General features: G+C 54.2%; 33 non-coding genes across 33 annotated transcripts; 6 read left to right on the top strand and 27 right to left on the bottom strand.

The window, feature by feature from the left end:
- Positions 1-535: 535 nt before the first annotated feature.
- Positions 536-609, bottom strand: Trnai-aau. The gene has a single exon. It is a non-coding gene; the product is annotated as a tRNA-Ile (tRNA).
- Positions 610-807: 198 nt separating this feature from the next.
- Trnae-uuc lies at positions 808-879 on the bottom strand. The gene has a single exon. It is a non-coding gene; the product is annotated as a tRNA-Glu (tRNA).
- Positions 880-1,160: 281 nt separating this feature from the next.
- Trnam-cau lies at positions 1,161-1,233 on the bottom strand. The gene has a single exon. It is a non-coding gene; the product is annotated as a tRNA-Met (tRNA).
- A 293-nt stretch (positions 1,234-1,526) lies between these two features.
- On the bottom strand, positions 1,527-1,597 carry Trnag-gcc. Its single transcript has one exon. It is a non-coding gene; the product is annotated as a tRNA-Gly (tRNA).
- A 341-nt stretch (positions 1,598-1,938) lies between these two features.
- Trnag-ucc lies at positions 1,939-2,010 on the top strand. The gene has a single exon. It is a non-coding gene; the product is annotated as a tRNA-Gly (tRNA).
- A 581-nt stretch (positions 2,011-2,591) lies between these two features.
- Positions 2,592-2,665, bottom strand: Trnai-aau. The gene has a single exon. It is a non-coding gene; the product is annotated as a tRNA-Ile (tRNA).
- A 198-nt stretch (positions 2,666-2,863) lies between these two features.
- On the bottom strand, positions 2,864-2,935 carry Trnae-uuc. Its single transcript has one exon. It is a non-coding gene; the product is annotated as a tRNA-Glu (tRNA).
- A 281-nt stretch (positions 2,936-3,216) lies between these two features.
- Trnam-cau lies at positions 3,217-3,289 on the bottom strand. Its single transcript has one exon. It is a non-coding gene; the product is annotated as a tRNA-Met (tRNA).
- A 293-nt stretch (positions 3,290-3,582) lies between these two features.
- Trnag-gcc lies at positions 3,583-3,653 on the bottom strand. The gene has a single exon. It is a non-coding gene; the product is annotated as a tRNA-Gly (tRNA).
- A 341-nt stretch (positions 3,654-3,994) lies between these two features.
- Positions 3,995-4,066, top strand: Trnag-ucc. The gene has a single exon. It is a non-coding gene; the product is annotated as a tRNA-Gly (tRNA).
- Positions 4,067-4,647: 581 nt separating this feature from the next.
- Trnai-aau lies at positions 4,648-4,721 on the bottom strand. Its single transcript has one exon. It is a non-coding gene; the product is annotated as a tRNA-Ile (tRNA).
- Positions 4,722-4,919: 198 nt separating this feature from the next.
- Positions 4,920-4,991, bottom strand: Trnae-uuc. The gene has a single exon. It is a non-coding gene; the product is annotated as a tRNA-Glu (tRNA).
- A 281-nt stretch (positions 4,992-5,272) lies between these two features.
- Positions 5,273-5,345, bottom strand: Trnam-cau. The gene has a single exon. It is a non-coding gene; the product is annotated as a tRNA-Met (tRNA).
- A 293-nt stretch (positions 5,346-5,638) lies between these two features.
- On the bottom strand, positions 5,639-5,709 carry Trnag-gcc. The gene has a single exon. It is a non-coding gene; the product is annotated as a tRNA-Gly (tRNA).
- Positions 5,710-6,050: 341 nt separating this feature from the next.
- On the top strand, positions 6,051-6,122 carry Trnag-ucc. The gene has a single exon. It is a non-coding gene; the product is annotated as a tRNA-Gly (tRNA).
- A 581-nt stretch (positions 6,123-6,703) lies between these two features.
- On the bottom strand, positions 6,704-6,777 carry Trnai-aau. Its single transcript has one exon. It is a non-coding gene; the product is annotated as a tRNA-Ile (tRNA).
- A 198-nt stretch (positions 6,778-6,975) lies between these two features.
- Trnae-uuc lies at positions 6,976-7,047 on the bottom strand. Its single transcript has one exon. It is a non-coding gene; the product is annotated as a tRNA-Glu (tRNA).
- A 281-nt stretch (positions 7,048-7,328) lies between these two features.
- Positions 7,329-7,401, bottom strand: Trnam-cau. Its single transcript has one exon. It is a non-coding gene; the product is annotated as a tRNA-Met (tRNA).
- A 293-nt stretch (positions 7,402-7,694) lies between these two features.
- On the bottom strand, positions 7,695-7,765 carry Trnag-gcc. The gene has a single exon. It is a non-coding gene; the product is annotated as a tRNA-Gly (tRNA).
- A 341-nt stretch (positions 7,766-8,106) lies between these two features.
- Positions 8,107-8,178, top strand: Trnag-ucc. The gene has a single exon. It is a non-coding gene; the product is annotated as a tRNA-Gly (tRNA).
- Positions 8,179-8,759: 581 nt separating this feature from the next.
- Positions 8,760-8,833, bottom strand: Trnai-aau. The gene has a single exon. It is a non-coding gene; the product is annotated as a tRNA-Ile (tRNA).
- A 198-nt stretch (positions 8,834-9,031) lies between these two features.
- Positions 9,032-9,103, bottom strand: Trnae-uuc. Its single transcript has one exon. It is a non-coding gene; the product is annotated as a tRNA-Glu (tRNA).
- Positions 9,104-9,384: 281 nt separating this feature from the next.
- Positions 9,385-9,457, bottom strand: Trnam-cau. Its single transcript has one exon. It is a non-coding gene; the product is annotated as a tRNA-Met (tRNA).
- A 293-nt stretch (positions 9,458-9,750) lies between these two features.
- Positions 9,751-9,821, bottom strand: Trnag-gcc. Its single transcript has one exon. It is a non-coding gene; the product is annotated as a tRNA-Gly (tRNA).
- A 341-nt stretch (positions 9,822-10,162) lies between these two features.
- On the top strand, positions 10,163-10,234 carry Trnag-ucc. Its single transcript has one exon. It is a non-coding gene; the product is annotated as a tRNA-Gly (tRNA).
- Positions 10,235-10,815: 581 nt separating this feature from the next.
- Positions 10,816-10,889, bottom strand: Trnai-aau. The gene has a single exon. It is a non-coding gene; the product is annotated as a tRNA-Ile (tRNA).
- Positions 10,890-11,087: 198 nt separating this feature from the next.
- Trnae-uuc lies at positions 11,088-11,159 on the bottom strand. The gene has a single exon. It is a non-coding gene; the product is annotated as a tRNA-Glu (tRNA).
- A 281-nt stretch (positions 11,160-11,440) lies between these two features.
- Trnam-cau lies at positions 11,441-11,513 on the bottom strand. Its single transcript has one exon. It is a non-coding gene; the product is annotated as a tRNA-Met (tRNA).
- Positions 11,514-11,806: 293 nt separating this feature from the next.
- On the bottom strand, positions 11,807-11,877 carry Trnag-gcc. Its single transcript has one exon. It is a non-coding gene; the product is annotated as a tRNA-Gly (tRNA).
- A 341-nt stretch (positions 11,878-12,218) lies between these two features.
- Trnag-ucc lies at positions 12,219-12,290 on the top strand. The gene has a single exon. It is a non-coding gene; the product is annotated as a tRNA-Gly (tRNA).
- A 581-nt stretch (positions 12,291-12,871) lies between these two features.
- Positions 12,872-12,945, bottom strand: Trnai-aau. Its single transcript has one exon. It is a non-coding gene; the product is annotated as a tRNA-Ile (tRNA).
- A 198-nt stretch (positions 12,946-13,143) lies between these two features.
- Trnae-uuc lies at positions 13,144-13,215 on the bottom strand. Its single transcript has one exon. It is a non-coding gene; the product is annotated as a tRNA-Glu (tRNA).
- A 281-nt stretch (positions 13,216-13,496) lies between these two features.
- On the bottom strand, positions 13,497-13,569 carry Trnam-cau. The gene has a single exon. It is a non-coding gene; the product is annotated as a tRNA-Met (tRNA).
- Positions 13,570-13,777: the final 208 nt, after the last annotated feature.

Here is a 13,777-nt window from a genome sequence, read left to right as displayed (position 1 = left end):
AACTATTGTTTTTTCGCCCTCTTACTCGCTGCATACCAGCCCTTAGTGTGTCTCGACTTGTCTCGACTTTGCTCAGCTGACGCGAGAGCTGACGCTCTCAAATCGGCCTATATCAAAACGACAAGCACGAGAAACGACTGAGAGAGGTAAGGAGAGGCGAGGCGATGGACACACAGCACGCCCCCTTCATTTCACGGTGGCGTCTCCCTGGCCGAATCGGGCTGTAGCTCCGAAAACAAAGGAGAAACAAAAATAGGAAGTAAAACTGCCAATAGTGCCCTGTGTTCCCATGCGCTCACCCGCCCAAGTACTGACAAGGGCCAAAGTTGTTACGCATCGGCAATCGGACATTTTCTTTCATTTTCTCTAACCAGTGTATTCAAGATATTATGGCCATTGCCGAGTGAATGCTGTAGTGCTTCCCGACGAGTCGGGTTCGGATCCTCTGTCAACTTCCACGCAGGGTGATGATCATTTGGTCATCACACTCGCCAGCTGAAATCGGCGCTGCCTTTTCGCAGTAGTAAAAGAGAAGTGGCCCGTGGGGGGATCGAACCCACGACCTTCGCGTTATTAGCACGACGCTCTAACCAACTGAGCTAACGGGCCTCGGCAGATGCAGCTGCTCAGCCCTACGCTGGAATCAGATGGCATGAAGCCATACACCATTCCTATGGTCGTCGTGTGTCTGCTTCCCTAGTCTATATTCTGCTGACGGTCACGAAACAGTAGCTATATTGCGAGCAGGACGGGAAACGGCCGCTCGGACAGCTCAAACTTGTCACGATTAGTGTGGAAAAAATTCCGTTCCGGTACCGGGAATCGAACCCGGGCCTCCTGGGTGAAAGGCAGGTATCCTAGCCACTAGACCACACCGGATGCGGCCGTTTCATTCGACCGTTCGTACGGTCGCTTGTCGCATTGTCGCTCTCTTTGCGAGCATCTTTGCACATACTGACTGGCAAGGCGCGCACCTCAAACGTCGCAGAGCAATGCTTTTGGCTTCATGCTCTGCTGGGAGAAGAGGAATAGGGAAGCTGTATGTAGCAATAACAGGAAGTAAACATTTTCCCGCTGAAGCGTTGAAACGTTGTGGATAACAAACAAGAAATAAGTTGGCGCCCTAGCAACAGCACCACCTTCAGTCACAGAAAATTAGATGCCCCGGGTGAGGATCGAACTCACGACCTTAAGATTATGAGACTTACGCGCTGCCTACTGCGCTACCGAGGCAGGCGATCGTTAGACCTTCTGGAATCTTGGTAAGTACCGAATACAAGTGGTAGAGAGTCTGCACTCCCTGGCTCATTTTTTCTGTTGCTACACGTGCATTCACGGCGCGGCAGGCAACTTGCGATGCTAGGCCGACGCCAGTATGTACAATAGCACGCAGGAGTCCAAACGAGCAGTCGTCCGCGCTGCATGATTGGTTCTTTCCACACGGAATCCCGCGGTTCATTCTCATGGCTCACGCAGTTCGAGTGCGAAAGACACGCAGCACCCCTACCGGAGAAAAAACAAAATGATGCATCGGCCGGGAATCGAACCCGGGCCGCCCGCGTGGCAGGCGAGCATTCTACCACTGAACCACCGATGCTCGGGCCAGCGGTACCTTCACGCTGCTTCCCGAGCAGATGTCTCAAGGGAAAGTGGGACTGCCGTCAAGCGCCGTAGCATTCTGTGGAGAAGATGCTGCAGACGCTGAATCCTGCACTGCACTGCTTAAAGATGCCGCCAGAACGCGGTCCTCTGCGTACTCTTGCGTCGCCGGCGCCGACTCTTGCCAAAGGATGCGAAATGTGCGCGGATACGCTGTCCGAATGCGTCTGGATGTGCTCCCCTAGCCTGCCTCGAAATGCGCCTGCCGGGTACGATCACCTTCGGCCGCTGCCGACAGGCGGGAAGCCGACTCAGCGCGGTGGCGGGGCGCTCGCTTGTGCGGTGGTGGTGTAATGGTCAGCATAGTTGCCTTCCAAGCAGTTGATCCGGGTTCGATTCCCGGCCACCGCAGCAGGCTTTTAATTTCGCGTATGAGTACTTTTGCCACGCGCTCTTAAACTATTGTTTTTTCGCCCTCTTACTCGCTGCATACCAGCCCTTAGTGTGTCTCGACTTGTCTCGCCTTTGCTCAGCTGACGCGAGAGCTGACGCTCTCAAATCGGCCTATATCAAAACGACAAGCACGAGAAACGACTGAGAGAGGTAAGGAGAGGCGAGGCGATGGACACACAGCACGCCCCCTTCATTTCACGGTGGCGTCTCCCTGGCCGAATCGGGCTGTAGCTCCGAAAACAAAGGAGAAACAAAAATAGGAAGTAAAACTGCCAATAGTGCCCTGTGTTCCCATGCGCTCACCCGCCCAAGTACTGACAAGGGCCAAAGTTGTTACGCATCGGCAATCGGACATTTTCTTTCATTTTCTCTAACCAGTGTATTCAAGATATTATGGCCATTGCCGAGTGAATGCTGTAGTGCTTCCCGACGAGTCGGGTTCGGATCCTCTGTCAACTTCCACGCAGGGTGATGATCATTTGGTCATCACACTCGCCAGCTGAAATCGGCGCTGCCTTTTCGCAGTAGTAAAAGAGAAGTGGCCCGTGGGGGGATCGAACCCACGACCTTCGCGTTATTAGCACGACGCTCTAACCAACTGAGCTAACGGGCCTCGGCAGATGCAGCTGCTCAGCCCTACGCTGGAATCAGATGGCATGAAGCCATACACCATTCCTATGGTCGTCGTGTGTCTGCTTCCCTAGTCTATATTCTGCTGACGGTCACGAAACAGTAGCTATATTGCGAGCAGGACGGGAAACGGCCGCTCGGACAGCTCAAACTTGTCACGATTAGTGTGGAAAAAATTCCGTTCCGGTACCGGGAATCGAACCCGGGCCTCCTGGGTGAAAGGCAGGTATCCTAGCCACTAGACCACACCGGATGCGGCCGTTTCATTCGACCGTTCGTACGGTCGCTTGTCGCATTGTCGCTCTCTTTGCGAGCATCTTTGCACATACTGACTGGCAAGGCGCGCACCTCAAACGTCGCAGAGCAATGCTTTTGGCTTCATGCTCTGCTGGGAGAAGAGGAATAGGGAAGCTGTATGTAGCAATAACAGGAAGTAAACATTTTCCCGCTGAAGCGTTGAAACGTTGTGGATAACAAACAAGAAATAAGTTGGCGCCCTAGCAACAGCACCACCTTCAGTCACAGAAAATTAGATGCCCCGGGTGAGGATCGAACTCACGACCTTAAGATTATGAGACTTACGCGCTGCCTACTGCGCTACCGAGGCAGGCGATCGTTAGACCTTCTGGAATCTTGGTAAGTACCGAATACAAGTGGTAGAGAGTCTGCACTCCCTGGCTCATTTTTTCTGTTGCTACACGTGCATTCACGGCGCGGCAGGCAACTTGCGATGCTAGGCCGACGCCAGTATGTACAATAGCACGCAGGAGTCCAAACGAGCAGTCGTCCGCGCTGCATGATTGGTTCTTTCCACACGGAATCCCGCGGTTCATTCTCATGGCTCACGCAGTTCGAGTGCGAAAGACACGCAGCACCCCTACCGGAGAAAAAACAAAATGATGCATCGGCCGGGAATCGAACCCGGGCCGCCCGCGTGGCAGGCGAGCATTCTACCACTGAACCACCGATGCTCGGGCCAGCGGTACCTTCACGCTGCTTCCCGAGCAGATGTCTCAAGGGAAAGTGGGACTGCCGTCAAGCGCCGTAGCATTCTGTGGAGAAGATGCTGCAGACGCTGAATCCTGCACTGCACTGCTTAAAGATGCCGCCAGAACGCGGTCCTCTGCGTACTCTTGCGTCGCCGGCGCCGACTCTTGCCAAAGGATGCGAAATGTGCGCGGATACGCTGTCCGAATGCGTCTGGATGTGCTCCCCTAGCCTGCCTCGAAATGCGCCTGCCGGGTACGATCACCTTCGGCCGCTGCCGACAGGCGGGAAGCCGACTCAGCGCGGTGGCGGGGCGCTCGCTTGTGCGGTGGTGGTGTAATGGTCAGCATAGTTGCCTTCCAAGCAGTTGATCCGGGTTCGATTCCCGGCCACCGCAGCAGGCTTTTAATTTCGCGTTTGAGTACTTTTGCCACGCGCTCTTAAACTATTGTTTTTTCGCCCTCTTACTCGCTGCATACCAGCCCTTAGTGTGTCTCGACTTGTCTCGCCTTTGCTCAGCTGACGCGAGAGCTGACGCTCTCAAATCGGCCTATATCAAAACGACAAGCACGAGAAACGACTGAGAGAGGTAAGGAGAGGCGAGGCGATGGACACACAGCACGCCCCCTTCATTTCACGGTGGCGTCTCCCTGGCCGAATCGGGCTGTAGCTCCGAAAACAAAGGAGAAACAAAAATAGGAAGTAAAACTGCCAATAGTGCCCTGTGTTCCCATGCGCTCACCCGCCCAAGTACTGACAAGGGCCAAAGTTGTTACGCATCGGCAATCGGACATTTTCTTTCATTTTCTCTAACCAGTGTATTCAAGATATTATGGCCATTGCCGAGTGAATGCTGTAGTGCTTCCCGACGAGTCGGGTTCGGATCCTCTGTCAACTTCCACGCAGGGTGATGATCATTTGGTCATCACACTCGCCAGCTGAAATCGGCGCTGCCTTTTCGCAGTAGTAAAAGAGAAGTGGCCCGTGGGGGGATCGAACCCACGACCTTCGCGTTATTAGCACGACGCTCTAACCAACTGAGCTAACGGGCCTCGGCAGATGCAGCTGCTCAGCCCTACGCTGGAATCAGATGGCATGAAGCCATACACCATTCCTATGGTCGTCGTGTGTCTGCTTCCCTAGTCTATATTCTGCTGACGGTCACGAAACAGTAGCTATGTTGCGAGCAGGACGGGAAACGGCCGCTCGGACAGCTCAAACGTGTCACGATTAGTGTGGAAAAAATTCCGTTCCGGTACCGGGAATCGAACCCGGGCCTCCTGGGTGAAAGGCAGGTATCCTAGCCACTAGACCACACCGGATGCGGCCGTTTCATTCGACCGTTCGTACGGTCGCTTGTCGCATTGTCGCTCTCTTTGCGAGCATCTTTGCACATACTGACTGGCAAGGCGCGCACCTCAAACGTCGCAGAGCAATGCTTTTGGCTTCATGCTCTGCTGGGAGAAGAGGAATAGGGAAGCTGTATGTAGCAATAACAGGAAGTAAACATTTTCCCGCTGAAGCGTTGAAACGTTGTGGATAACAAACAAGAAATAAGTTGGCGCCCTAGCAACAGCACCACCTTCAGTCACAGAAAATTAGATGCCCCGGGTGAGGATCGAACTCACGACCTTAAGATTATGAGACTTACGCGCTGCCTACTGCGCTACCGAGGCAGGCGATCGTTAGACCTTCTGGAATCTTGGTAAGTACCGAATACAAGTGGTAGAGAGTCTGCACTCCCTGGCTCATTTTTTCTGTTGCTACACGTGCATTCACGGCGCGGCAGGCAACTTGCGATGCTAGGCCGACGCCAGTATGTACAATAGCACGCAGGAGTCCAAACGAGCAGTCGTCCGCGCTGCATGATTGGTTCTTTCCACACGGAATCCCGCGGTTCATTCTCATGGCTCACGCAGTTCGAGTGCGAAAGACACGCAGCACCCCTACCGGAGAAAAAACAAAATGATGCATCGGCCGGGAATCGAACCCGGGCCGCCCGCGTGGCAGGCGAGCATTCTACCACTGAACCACCGATGCTCGGGCCAGCGGTACCTTCACGCTGCTTCCCGAGCAGATGTCTCAAGGGAAAGTGGGACTGCCGTCAAGCGCCGTAGCATTCTGTGGAGAAGATGCTGCAGACGCTGAATCCTGCACTGCACTGCTTAAAGATGCCGCCAGAACGCGGTCCTCTGCGTACTCTTGCGTCGCCGGCGCCGACTCTTGCCAAAGGATGCGAAATGTGCGCGGATACGCTGTCCGAATGCGTCTGGATGTGCTCCCCTAGCCTGCCTCGAAATGCGCCTGCCGGGTACGATCACCTTCGGCCGCTGCCGACAGGCGGGAAGCCGACTCAGCGCGGTGGCGGGGCGCTCGCTTGTGCGGTGGTGGTGTAATGGTCAGCATAGTTGCCTTCCAAGCAGTTGATCCGGGTTCGATTCCCGGCCACCGCAGCAGGCTTTTAATTTCGCGTATGAGTACTTTTGCCACGCGCTCTTAAACTATTGTTTTTTCGCCCTCTTACTCGCTGCATACCAGCCCTTAGTGTGTCTCGACTTGTCTCGCCTTTGCTCAGCTGACGCGAGAGCTGACGCTCTCAAATCGGCCTATATCAAAACGACAAGCACGAGAAACGACTGAGAGAGGTAAGGAGAGGCGAGGCGATGGACACACAGCACGCCCCCTTCATTTCACGGTGGCGTCTCCCTGGCCGAATCGGGCTGTAGCTCCGAAAACAAAGGAGAAACAAAAATAGGAAGTAAAACTGCCAATAGTGCCCTGTGTTCCCATGCGCTCACCCGCCCAAGTACTGACAAGGGCCAAAGTTGTTACGCATCGGCAATCGGACATTTTCTTTCATTTTCTCTAACCAGTGTATTCAAGATATTATGGCCATTGCCGAGTGAATGCTGTAGTGCTTCCCGACGAGTCGGGTTCGGATCCTCTGTCAACTTCCACGCAGGGTGATGATCATTTGGTCATCACACTCGCCAGCTGAAATCGGCGCTGCCTTTTCGCAGTAGTAAAAGAGAAGTGGCCCGTGGGGGGATCGAACCCACGACCTTCGCGTTATTAGCACGACGCTCTAACCAACTGAGCTAACGGGCCTCGGCAGATGCAGCTGCTCAGCCCTACGCTGGAATCAGATGGCATGAAGCCATACACCATTCCTATGGTCGTCGTGTGTCTGCTTCCCTAGTCTATATTCTGCTGACGGTCACGAAACAGTAGCTATATTGCGAGCAGGACGGGAAACGGCCGCTCGGACAGCTCAAACTTGTCACGATTAGTGTGGAAAAAATTCCGTTCCGGTACCGGGAATCGAACCCGGGCCTCCTGGGTGAAAGGCAGGTATCCTAGCCACTAGACCACACCGGATGCGGCCGTTTCATTCGACCGTTCGTACGGTCGCTTGTCGCATTGTCGCTCTCTTTGCGAGCATCTTTGCACATACTGACTGGCAAGGCGCGCACCTCAAACGTCGCAGAGCAATGCTTTTGGCTTCATGCTCTGCTGGGAGAAGAGGAATAGGGAAGCTGTATGTAGCAATAACAGGAAGTAAACATTTTCCCGCTGAAGCGTTGAAACGTTGTGGATAACAAACAAGAAATAAGTTGGCGCCCTAGCAACAGCACCACCTTCAGTCACAGAAAATTAGATGCCCCGGGTGAGGACCGAACTCACGACCTTAAGATTATGAGACTTACGCGCTGCCTACTGCGCTACCGAGGCAGGCGATCGTTAGACCTTCTGGAATCTTGGTAAGTACCGAATACAAGTGGTAGAGAGTCTGCACTCCCTGGCTCATTTTTTCTGTTGCTACACGTGCATTCACGGCGCGGCAGGCAACTTGCGATGCTAGGCCGACGCCAGTATGTACAATAGCACGCAGGAGTCCAAACGAGCAGTCGTCCGCGCTGCATGATTGGTTCTTTCCACACGGAATCCCGCGGTTCATTCTCATGGCTCACGCAGTTCGAGTGCGAAAGACACGCAGCACCCCTACCGGAGAAAAAACAAAATGATGCATCGGCCGGGAATCGAACCCGGGCCGCCCGCGTGGCAGGCGAGCATTCTACCACTGAACCACCGATGCTCGGGCCAGCGGTACCTTCACGCTGCTTCCCGAGCAGATGTCTCAAGGGAAAGTGGGACTGCCGTCAAGCGCCGTAGCATTCTGTGGAGAAGATGCTGCAGACGCTGAATCCTGCACTGCACTGCTTAAAGATGCCGCCAGAACGCGGTCCTCTGCGTACTCTTGCGTCGCCGGCGCCGACTCTTGCCAAAGGATGCGAAATGTGCGCGGATACGCTGTCCGAATGCGTCTGGATGTGCTCCCCTAGCCTGCCTCGAAATGCGCCTGCCGGGTACGATCACCTTCGGCCGCTGCCGACAGGCGGGAAGCCGACTCAGCGCGGTGGCGGGGCGCTCGCTTGTGCGGTGGTGGTGTAATGGTCAGCATAGTTGCCTTCCAAGCAGTTGATCCGGGTTCGATTCCCGGCCACCGCAGCAGGCTTTTAATTTCGCGTATGAGTACTTTTGCCACGCGCTCTTAAACTATTGTTTTTTCGCCCTCTTACTCGCTGCATACCAGCCCTTAGTGTGTCTCGACTTGTCTCGACTTTGCTCAGCTGACGCGAGAGCTGACGCTCTCAAATCGGCCTATATCAAAACGACAAGCACGAGAAACGACTGAGAGAGGTAAGGAGAGGCGAGGCGATGGACACACAGCACGCCCCCTTCATTTCACGGTGGCGTCTCCCTGGCCGAATCGGGCTGTAGCTCCGAAAACAAAGGAGAAACAAAAATAGGAAGTAAAACTGCCAATAGTGCCCTGTGTTCCCATGCGCTCACCCGCCCAAGTACTGACAAGGGCCAAAGTTGTTACGCATCGGCAATCGGACATTTTCTTTCATTTTCTCTAACCAGTGTATTCAAGATATTATGGCCATTGCCGAGTGAATGCTGTAGTGCTTCCCGACGAGTCGGGTTCGGATCCTCTGTCAACTTCCACGCAGGGTGATGATCATTTGGTCATCACACTCGCCAGCTGAAATCGGCGCTGCCTTTTCGCAGTAGTAAAAGAGAAGTGGCCCGTGGGGGGATCGAACCCACGACCTTCGCGTTATTAGCACGACGCTCTAACCAACTGAGCTAACGGGCCTCGGCAGATGCAGCTGCTCAGCCCTACGCTGGAATCAGATGGCATGAAGCCATACACCATTCCTATGGTCGTCGTGTGTCTGCTTCCCTAGTCTATATTCTGCTGACGGTCACGAAACAGTAGCTATATTGCGAGCAGGACGGGAAACGGCCGCTCGGACAGCTCAAACTTGTCACGATTAGTGTGGAAAAAATTCCGTTCCGGTACCGGGAATCGAACCCGGGCCTCCTGGGTGAAAGGCAGGTATCCTAGCCACTAGACCACACCGGATGCGGCCGTTTCATTCGACCGTTCGTACGGTCGCTTGTCGCATTGTCGCTCTCTTTGCGAGCATCTTTGCACATACTGACTGGCAAGGCGCGCACCTCAAACGTCGCAGAGCAATGCTTTTGGCTTCATGCTCTGCTGGGAGAAGAGGAATAGGGAAGCTGTATGTAGCAATAACAGGAAGTAAACATTTTCCCGCTGAAGCGTTGAAACGTTGTGGATAACAAACAAGAAATAAGTTGGCGCCCTAGCAACAGCACCACCTTCAGTCACAGAAAATTAGATGCCCCGGGTGAGGATCGAACTCACGACCTTAAGATTATGAGACTTACGCGCTGCCTACTGCGCTACCGAGGCAGGCGATCGTTAGACCTTCTGGAATCTTGGTAAGTACCGAATACAAGTGGTAGAGAGTCTGCACTCCCTGGCTCATTTTTTCTGTTGCTACACGTGCATTCACGGCGCGGCAGGCAACTTGCGATGCTAGGCCGACGCCAGTATGTACAATAGCACGCAGGAGTCCAAACGAGCAGTCGTCCGCGCTGCATGATTGGTTCTTTCCACACGGAATCCCGCGGTTCATTCTCATGGCTCACGCAGTTCGAGTGCGAAAGACACGCAGCACCCCTACCGGAGAAAAAACAAAATGATGCATCGGCCGGGAATCGAACCCGGGCCGCCCGCGTGGCAGGCGAGCATTCTACCACTGAACCACCGATGCTCGGGCCAGCGGTACCTTCACGCTGCTTCCCGAGCAGATGTCTCAAGGGAAAGTGGGACTGCCGTCAAGCGCCGTAGCATTCTGTGGAGAAGATGCTGCAGACGCTGAATCCTGCACTGCACTGCTTAAAGATGCCGCCAGAACGCGGTCCTCTGCGTACTCTTGCGTCGCCGGCGCCGACTCTTGCCAAAGGATGCGAAATGTGCGCGGATACGCTGTCCGAATGCGTCTGGATGTGCTCCCCTAGCCTGCCTCGAAATGCGCCTGCCGGGTACGATCACCTTCGGCCGCTGCCGACAGGCGGGAAGCCGACTCAGCGCGGTGGCGGGGCGCTCGCTTGTGCGGTGGTGGTGTAATGGTCAGCATAGTTGCCTTCCAAGCAGTTGATCCGGGTTCGATTCCCGGCCACCGCAGCAGGCTTTTAATTTCGCGTATGAGTACTTTTGCCACGCGCTCTTAAACTATTGTTTTTTCGCCCTCTTACTCGCTGCATACCAGCCCTTAGTGTGTCTCGACTTGTCTCGACTTTGCTCAGCTGACGCGAGAGCTGACGCTCTCAAATCGGCCTATATCAAAACGACAAGCACGAGAAACGACTGAGAGAGGTAAGGAGAGGCGAGGCGATGGACACACAGCACGCCCCCTTCATTTCACGGTGGCGTCTCCCTGGCCGAATCGGGCTGTAGCTCCGAAAACAAAGGAGAAACAAAAATAGGAAGTAAAACTGCCAATAGTGCCCTGTGTTCCCATGCGCTCACCCGCCCAAGTACTGACAAGGGCCAAAGTTGTTACGCATCGGCAATCGGACATTTTCTTTCATTTTCTCTAACCAGTGTATTCAAGATATTATGGCCATTGCCGAGTGAATGCTGTAGTGCTTCCCGACGAGTCGGGTTCGGATCCTCTGTCAACTTCCACGCAGGGTGATGATCATTTGGTCATCACACTCGCCAGCTGAAATCGGCGCTGCCTTTTCGCAGTAGTAAAAGAGAAGTGGCCCGTGGGGGGATCGAACCCACGACCTTCGCGTTATTAGCACGACGCTCTAACCAACTGAGCTAACGGGCCTCGGCAGATGCAGCTGCTCAGCCCTACGCTGGAATCAGATGGCATGAAGCCATACACCATTCCTATGGTCGTCGTGTGTCTGCTTCCCTAGTCTATATTCTGCTGACGGTCACGAAACAGTAGCTATATTGCGAGCAGGACGGGAAACGGCCGCTCGGACAGCTCAAACTTGTCACGATTAGTGTGGAAAAAATTCCGTTCCGGTACCGGGAATCGAACCCGGGCCTCCTGGGTGAAAGGCAGGTATCCTAGCCACTAGACCACACCGGATGCGGCCGTTTCATTCGACCGTTCGTACGGTCGCTTGTCGCATTGTCGCTCTCTTTGCGAGCATCTTTGCACATACTGACTGGCAAGGCGCGCACCTCAAACGTCGCAGAGCAATGCTTTTGGCTTCATGCTCTGCTGGGAGAAGAGGAATAGGGAAGCTGTATGTAGCAATAACAGGAAGTAAACATTTTCCCGCTGAAGCGTTGAAACGTTGTGGATAACAAACAAGAAATAAGTTGGCGCCCTAGCAACAGCACCACCTTCAGTCACAGAAAATTAGATGCCCCGGGTGAGGATCGAACTCACGACCTTAAGATTATGAGACTTACGCGCTGCCTACTGCGCTACCGAGGCAGGCGATCGTTAGACCTTCTGGAATCTTGGTAAGTACCGAATACAAGTGGTAGAGAGTCTGCACTCCCTGGCTCATTTTTTCTGTTGCTACACGTGCATTCACGGCGCGGCAGGCAACTTGCGATGCTAGGCCGACGCCAGTATGTACAATAGCACGCAGGAGTCCAAACGAGCAGTCGTCCGCGCTGCATGATTGGTTCTTTCCACACGGAATCCCGCGGTTCATTCTCATGGCTCACGCAGTTCGAGTGCGAAAGACACGCAGCACCCCTACCGGAGAAAAAACAAAATGATGCATCGGCCGGGAATCGAACCCGGGCCGCCCGCGTGGCAGGCGAGCATTCTACCACTGAACCACCGATGCTCGGGCCAGCGGTACCTTCACGCTGCTTCCCGAGCAGATGTCTCAAGGGAAAGTGGGACTGCCGTCAAGCGCCGTAGCATTCTGTGGAGAAGATGCTGCAGACGCTGAATCCTGCACTGCACTGCTTAAAGATGCCGCCAGAACGCGGTCCTCTGCGTACTCTTGCGTCGCCGGCGCCGACTCTTGCCAAAGGATGCGAAATGTGCGCGGATACGCTGTCCGAATGCGTCTGGATGTGCTCCCCTAGCCTGCCTCGAAATGCGCCTGCCGGGTACGATCACCTTCGGCCGCTGCCGACAGGCGGGAAGCCGACTCAGCGCGGTGGCGGGGCGCTCGCTTGTGCGGTGGTGGTGTAATGGTCAGCATAGTTGCCTTCCAAGCAGTTGATCCGGGTTCGATTCCCGGCCACCGCAGCAGGCTTTTAATTTCGCGTATGAGTACTTTTGCCACGCGCTCTTAAACTATTGTTTTTTCGCCCTCTTACTCGCTGCATACCAGCCCTTAGTGTGTCTCGACTTGTCTCGACTTTGCTCAGCTGACGCGAGAGCTGACGCTCTCAAATCGGCCTATATCAAAACGACAAGCACGAGAAACGACTGAGAGAGGTAAGGAGAGGCGAGGCGATGGACACACAGCACGCCCCCTTCATTTCACGGTGGCGTCTCCCTGGCCGAATCGGGCTGTAGCTCCGAAAACAAAGGAGAAACAAAAATAGGAAGTAAAACTGCCAATAGTGCCCTGTGTTCCCATGCGCTCACCCGCCCAAGTACTGACAAGGGCCAAAGTTGTTACGCATCGGCAATCGGACATTTTCTTTCATTTTCTCTAACCAGTGTATTCAAGATATTATGGCCATTGCCGAGTGAATGCTGTAGTGCTTCCCGACGAGTCGGGTTCGGATCCTCTGTCAACTTCCACGCAGGGTGATGATCATTTGGTCATCACACTCGCCAGCTGAAATCGGCGCTGCCTTTTCGCAGTAGTAAAAGAGAAGTGGCCCGTGGGGGGATCGAACCCACGACCTTCGCGTTATTAGCACGACGCTCTAACCAACTGAGCTAACGGGCCTCGGCAGATGCAGCTGCTCAGCCCTACGCTGGAATCAGATGGCATGAAGCCATACACCATTCCTATGGTCGTCGTGTGTCTGCTTCCCTAGTCTATATTCTGCTGACGGTCACGAAACAGTAGCTATATTGCGAGCAGGACGGGAAACGGCCGCTCGGACAGCTCAAACTTGTCACGATTAGTGTGGAAAAAATTCCGTTCCGGTACCGGGAATCGAACCCGGGCCTCCTGGGTGAAAGGCAGGTATCCTAGCCACTAGACCACACCGGATGCGGCCGTTTCATTCGACCGTTCGTACGGTCGCTTGTCGCATTGTCGCTCTCTTTGCGAGCATCTTTGCACATACTGACTGGCAAGGCGCGCACCTCAAACGTCGCAGAGCAATGCTTTTGGCTTCATGCTCTGCTGGGAGAAGAGGAATAGGGAAGCTGTATGTAGCAATAACAGGAAGTAAACATTTTCCCGCTGAAGCGTTGAAACGTTGTGGATAACAAACAAGAAATAAGTTGGCGCCCTAGCAACAGCACCACCTTCAGTCACAGAAAATTAGATGCCCCGGGTGAGGATCGAACTCACGACCTTAAGATTATGAGACTTACGCGCTGCCTACTGCGCTACCGAGGCAGGCGATCGTTAGACCTTCTGGAATCTTGGTAAGTACCGAATACAAGTGGTAGAGAGTCTGCACTCCCTGGCTCATTTTTTCTGTTGCTACACGTGCATTCACGGCGCGGCAGGCAACTTGCGATGCTAGGCCGACGCCAGTATGTACAATAGCACGCAGGAGTCCAAACGAGCAGTCGTCCGCGCTGCATGATTGGTTCTTTCCACA

The sequence above is a fragment of the Schistocerca americana genome, unplaced genomic scaffold, assembly GCF_021461395.2.
Source record: "Schistocerca americana isolate TAMUIC-IGC-003095 unplaced genomic scaffold, iqSchAmer2.1 HiC_scaffold_325, whole genome shotgun sequence".
NCBI classification, from domain to species: domain Eukaryota; kingdom Metazoa; phylum Arthropoda; class Insecta; order Orthoptera; family Acrididae; genus Schistocerca; species Schistocerca americana.
This window is presented reverse-complemented; position numbering and strand designations above follow the sequence as displayed.